We start from the raw sequence: 6,406 nt of genomic DNA on the forward strand, positions 1-6,406 counted from the left end.
GAAGAATACGGTAATAGTTGCAAATTAATTGCCAGAGGCAGAAGGGATGGTAGGATGTTTACCTTGGATGCATCCATTCCAGAACTTAAGGCAGTCATATTTGCACATGATGAGGGTGCTATATGGGATGTTGAGATTTGACATAGGAGGATTGGCCATGTTAATGTTCAAAAACTAAAGGCCATGTTAATGTTCAAAAACTAAAATCTATGTAGCAGAAGGAAGTGGTACTTGGATTGCCCAAATTCAAGTATAATGACTTTGGTCATGTATATCATGCATGTCAATTTGGAAAGCACGCAAGGTTTCCCTTTATGAAGCATGTCAAGAATAATTTGAGACCTTTGCAGTTAGTGCACTTTGATGTCTCGTGTCCGTCGCATAATGCTTCATTTGGTGGTGCTCATTACTATGTATCCTTCATTGATGATTTTAGCAGGTACACTTGGCTATACATATTGAAACATAAAGATGAAGTGTTTGATGCATTTAGAGATTTCAAGAAGCATGCTGAAAATGAGTTGAGCTGCTATATTTCTTGTCTTAGGTTAGATGGAGGCGGAGAATATGTCTCACAAGAGGTTGATAGATATCTTGCAAAGTATGGGATAAGAAGATAGCTTACTTGCAACTATATATCGCAGAAAATTGGTGTAGTAGAGAGAAAAAATAGGGTATTGATGGATTCAGCTAGAGCTATGCTGAATGAAAGGTGTTTGCCTAATGCTTACTAGGGTGAAGCAGTGGTGACTATTGTATATGTGTTGAATAGAACCCCTACATCAAGGATTCATGATGTAACACCTTATGAGAGGTTGTATGGTGTCATTAGGCACTTAAAGGTCTTTTAGTACATTGCATATGTGTATATTATTGATGAAAAGAGGAAGAAATTGGATCCCAAAGCTGTTAAGAGCTTGCTTTTGGGCTATGCACAGGATAGGAAAGCTTATAAATGCTATGTTCCATCTACTCATGAGACATTGAAAAGCAGATATGTTGTCTTTGACAAGCTGGCTTCTTAGTGTGGGAATCTAGTTGTAGTGCCTACTGATGGATCATGCATCACAAGTAATGCTGAAAATACCATTGCAGAGTTAGTACATCTATGGGTGGTCCTCATCAGGTGATCTGTCATCTATGGTGAGTCCTTGGTCAAGAAGGTTGTGGAATCACACTCCTATGTCCACTGACACAGACATGTCAATGAGGGGGAGATTGGATAAGGGAAAAGAAAATATGTTTGAGGATGTAACACATCCACTTACTATAGGTTATGAGTTGTCCAACAGTGATAACTTGGACAGTGAGTTGGGGATTCCTTCTGTTATGATGCTTGGTGCAAGGTAGAATTGGTATGTACCGCCTCATGAGAGGCAAGCTCAAAGTGAGCCATAGTTGAGGAGGTCAGAAAGGGTCAAAAGACCACTTAACAAGTTCACATACACTGGATATTCGACCCTTCATTATGCCTATATGACTAAGGTGACATGTTTCAAAGAACCCACTAAGTTTGATGAGGCACTTGTAGATGAGAACTAGTGTGCTGCCATGGACGAAGAGTATTCAGCTTTGGTTAACAATGGAACATGGGATTGGGTTCAGTTTCCTGAAGGCAAAGTCCCCATTGGCTACAAATGGGTATACAAGGTTAAATGCAAGTCAAATGGGTCATTGGGACGCCATAAGGCCAGGCTTGTCACAAAAGGATATGCACAACAATATGGCCTTAACTATGAGGAGACTTTCAGCCATGTAGCTAAAATGGTAATAGTCAGAAGAGTCATTGCATTGGTAGTAGCTAAAAGCTGGAATTTATGGAAAATGCATGTGAAAAATGCCTTTCTAAATGGTGACTCATAGGAAGAAGTTTATATGGAGCAACCTGAAGGCTATGTGCATTTGGATTTTCCATGTAACGTGCCTGCCTATCGACTATTTGGCATGTTTTTAGTAGTCCATCGAAAGAAGAATCTAAGAGACATTGCCCAACATTTCCACAAAATGTTATGGGGTTTGTCATCTAGGGTTTTCTCAAGTTCGCCTCACAAAAATTGAACATTTGTAGCCGAAACCCATTGGGATCGACCTGAAATTTGGGTTCTTAGTGGTCAAGGTCTCGTGACAACATTCTAATGTCAGATCCTGACATCCTACTTCACACAAAGATACCCAAGCCAAAGCAAATCCATGTTGCACTTAGTTCAAAGAGAATGGGAAACAAGAGGGATGCGTCGCTCAACCTCTCTACCCGTAGGGCATAGTCCCATTCCCGTCCCCTAACACGGCATGAATCGGGATTCTAACATAACAATTACTAAAGGTCTAAAACCTTGTGAGAAGCCTCCTAGTTCTCTAGGACCATCCTGCTGTAAGGTGGACTCGTTGAGGGTTCCGCCCACCCACTTCCCTCAATAGGCATTCTTTAGTTATTTAATTAGGTCCTACCAGAATTATGTGTGACATTTAAAATTATCTTCCTTAATTAAGCCTTTTAGGGAACATGGTTCTTTCGTGTAATTTATAGCACCGACACGAAAATAGAGCAAGCAGTCATTTTGACAAAGAAGTTCCTTAACTTATCTTCAAGTTAATCTTTGTCTCCTACCCATACAAGAGAAACTATATATCCCTTCTGTCCTGCACAAGTAACTAGTCCAAATCACATGGCACCATAAATTCCATCCTTTATCTAGAATAGGATCTTCCAACGCCACACAGACATTGGGGCCATGGAGGAATTCAACTCCATTTTGGACTTGGCAAGGGGCGTCCAAAGCTCCACCTGACGCGCAAACTGCCTAGGAGTGAAACATTATTCCCGTAGTTGGCCTTTTCACCACTTGACCATTGGCCCATGAATCAAGCAATGCCCTTTTTAGGTTGATCGGCGATGTGATCATGGAGGTGATCCACTCATGCAAATAACCTTAATTAAATCATTTAAGAATCAAGTGCAGTCAAGGAAGTCAGCCCTAATATCATCTTCCCAAGAAAGCATTCATTTATCCCCATGGCAATTTGTCATCATAGACCCTTGCCATGAATTTACCATCAAACACAAGCACTTGGAATAATCATCCAAATGACAATCCAACAATCAGTTGACTATAAAATCATTTTGGATGTTGTTTGATCAACTAGCAAAACAAATTGTATTTTTCCAAACAGTGCAAGAATACATGCGATAACATTTCCATTCACATATGTTAAGGTCTCATACAACTATACAAGATCTAAGTTCTATTGATCACTTACATTGATTGACAACCCAACCTTCTTCCGAAACAAGTACAAAAGGATTGGACTTAGGATTTCCTAATCCTTGAGCTCTTCACTTGCCTTTGAGGCTTGGAGTTGTTGTTTGTATCTAGCCTAACCTTGAGTTAGATTGATAAACATAGTAGTTATCAGATGGATCTCAAGGCATCCTAGTTTTAATCCTTATGATTGTTGTTTGTGCAAACTACGCACATCATCAAGATCCCAATCTACCAAATATGAGCTATCAGTTCGTGATATTAGCAAGAGCGACTAGAGTTTCTAAGATGAATTTCTTTTAGACTAGGTTGCTTGCCATGCAATCCATCAGGCATGCAAAGCTACAACATATACCTTCAATGTGGCGAAAAAAATATCTATTGTTTGCAAGAACGAGGATTCAATAATACTTTGGAATCTTATATGTTGCTTATGCTATGTATGGATTAATCGCATAGCAAGTAGGTGCAAATAACTTCTCTTGATATATTCATTTTGAAAACTCAACCTTTTAAATATTTGAGAAGAATTTTATCATTTTCAATGAATTATTCCCATGTGCTATAGTACGGGACCTAACGTATCTCGTGTGGGAATCAAAACAAGCATCTAACAACTTAGAAATGTACTATTTATATCTGGTACCATAGTTGTATTGGCGGGGATACCCTCACCCGAATCCTCGTTGCGGGTTGTGGGATTACCACATGCACACGACATTGTTTGCTTGTGGGCCATTTTCAATCTTCCTTTCTTCTAGGCGCATCCCCCACGGGAATTTCAACAGTCTCTTGCTCATGTAGCGGGGAAAAAAGAGGTGGGAAAAGATCATAGGGTAGTGAATAGTCTCGCAGGGAAGAGGGAAAAGATAAGTGCATGTGGTCACCCTATAAGGAGGGGAAAAGAAGGAACCTTCTAGAAGGTTCTCTCTCTCTCTCTCTGTGGGAGCTTTCGCTCAACCGCCAAGACCCACGGACCGCCTATCGTTTCAAGTGTTCCAAGCAAGCTCTAATGGCTATCTCTCACCTAGCCGATGCGTCGTCAATCCTACAAGTGTTGTGAGTTTACCTTGATGCCCGATCGAGTACCCTCCTCTCTCTTGCACTCCGGTAGCTCCACGACTCTTGATGCTAGCTCAAGCATCCTCAAGCCTCCTCCATCTCCAAGCTCCATCCTCCAAAGCCTCGCGCACAAGAGAAAAAGAGAGAAGAGAAGAGAAGAAGAGGAGAGGAGATGGTGAAGAGCTTCACCCTCTTGATCCCTCACTCTCACACACACTCACTCCCTCACACTCTCACACTCCCTCTCTCAAGAGCACACACAAGCAAGGAGGAGAGAAGAAGAGAGGAAGAAGAATACTCTTTTTGCCACACACCAAAGAATGAGCTTCTCATTCACTTTTCAACTTTATATACATGCCCTAATTTCCACGGGCGGTCATCCCCCTTTTACATGGCCGGCCATTAGCCTAGGCCCCTTTTCTCATTGTCCTTCTATCTTCCTAGCTTCTTTTCCACCGCCTGTCTACATTTACAAATTGCACGGGTGAGAGCATGATGCTCTTTTACAATATTTCAGGGTGCACCTTTTTATTTTAAAATGCGTCTTTTTCCCTTTTTGCATTTTCCTTGGACTTTTAAGGTTGCCCTTGCGCTTTTGGTCTTCTTTCCTCTTCTTTCTTCAATCTGGCTACCTTTTTTTCCGTCTTTTCCTTGCGTCTTTCCCACTTTCTTTTTCTTTCTTCGTGTTGGGGTTAACATTACCCCCCTCCCAGACGAGTGCCAGTCCCATGGCACTGTGGTGGGCCATAGTGGCTAGTTATGTCGGTCTTTAGGCGGAATAGGTAGGCCAGGGTTGGGAGGATTGCGAGGTGATGGAGGTTGGGGATAATGACGAGGAGAGATTTCGGTGTGCTTTAGGCTCCATGAAGATACTCGGCATCTGTCACACGGTTGTGGCACTAGTTACATAGCCGGTCGTCTATTGAGTATGAGAAACGCTTGAAGCAATAAGCAATCCCTTAGGATGATGGTATTGGAGGGATTTATTCTGAAGAAACCCCTCAAATGCGGTTTGGCTTGCAAACCCGTGGCTTCGATTGGAGATCCTTGTCTTTGAGTTGAAGGTCTTCAGGCTTGTGGAATCAATAAGCGATCCGTGGATCTTGAGGCATTGGGAATGGATCATTGGACGAGGCAGTTCCAAGATCTATGCCAATGGCAATTCTGCCTTGACGTGATTCACTCAGGGTGGCCATCAGCAGGCAGGTGGCCAGATGCCGGTACAGGAAAAGAAGTGTTGATCATTAAGGGAAGCCATGGGCGATCCTCCTCCACGGGTAGCCCTGTCTTGAAGTGCGAACATAACCTGCAAGAAAAGTTGTGCACTCCCTAAGGGTGTGTCTGTCTTGCTGTGTAGTGCATGGTGCGTGTGGTAGTGGAACTGGGAGATGGGTCTGACCTTGGGTAAGCCCTTGGTAACGTCCCACACTTGAGGACCCAGTTCATGCTTTGTTGGCGGTGCAGTGCAAGTCTTAGGGTGACAGGTTTGAACATCCTTCCCTTGATGTGCCCTAAGTGTGAAGTGGGGGGGGGGGGGGGGGGGGCTAGGGAGGATCCTAGGTGTAGTGATTGTGGTGCGTCTTTCTATCTTCTCTCTTTTTTTTTTTTTCTTTTTCTTTTTAAATAATAGCATGAGGAGGCGTATACATGAAGGCAAGCGGTACAAGGGCATGACAGGAGTTTACTCCTCGTCATCTGAATGGTGGGTAGGGGTTGGCGGAGGGCGAGGGGCCTTGTTAAGGAATTTTCGACTCAACAAGTATCCTTTGATGTGGAGGCGGGTTTTGAGGGTGGTGGTAGAAAGGAAGGGGTGGTTGCATTGGGTGAATTTGCTGTCGTTCATGTCTTCGAGTAGTGCACCACAGAATGATGGCAAAAGAGAAGCACGCATCATGAGGCGAGTCATGGTGTTGCTGTCTATGGCGTTGGGGTAAACATAGACGGGTGGGAGGTGGCATTCTTGGGGTGCAGGCTCTTGGTGGACTAGGATCCTAATTAACCTAAGATAATTACAAGTGGTGATGAATGCAGGGTCGGGACAAGAGGTGAACTCGCTAAGAAATTTATCTATAGAGCTATACAAG

Source organism: Lygodium microphyllum, chromosome 5 (assembly GCF_053477565.2).
Source record: "Lygodium microphyllum isolate KBCC chromosome 5, Lygodium_microphyllum_v1.1.10, whole genome shotgun sequence".
Classification (NCBI taxonomy): Eukaryota; Viridiplantae; Streptophyta; class Polypodiopsida; order Schizaeales; family Lygodiaceae; genus Lygodium; species Lygodium microphyllum.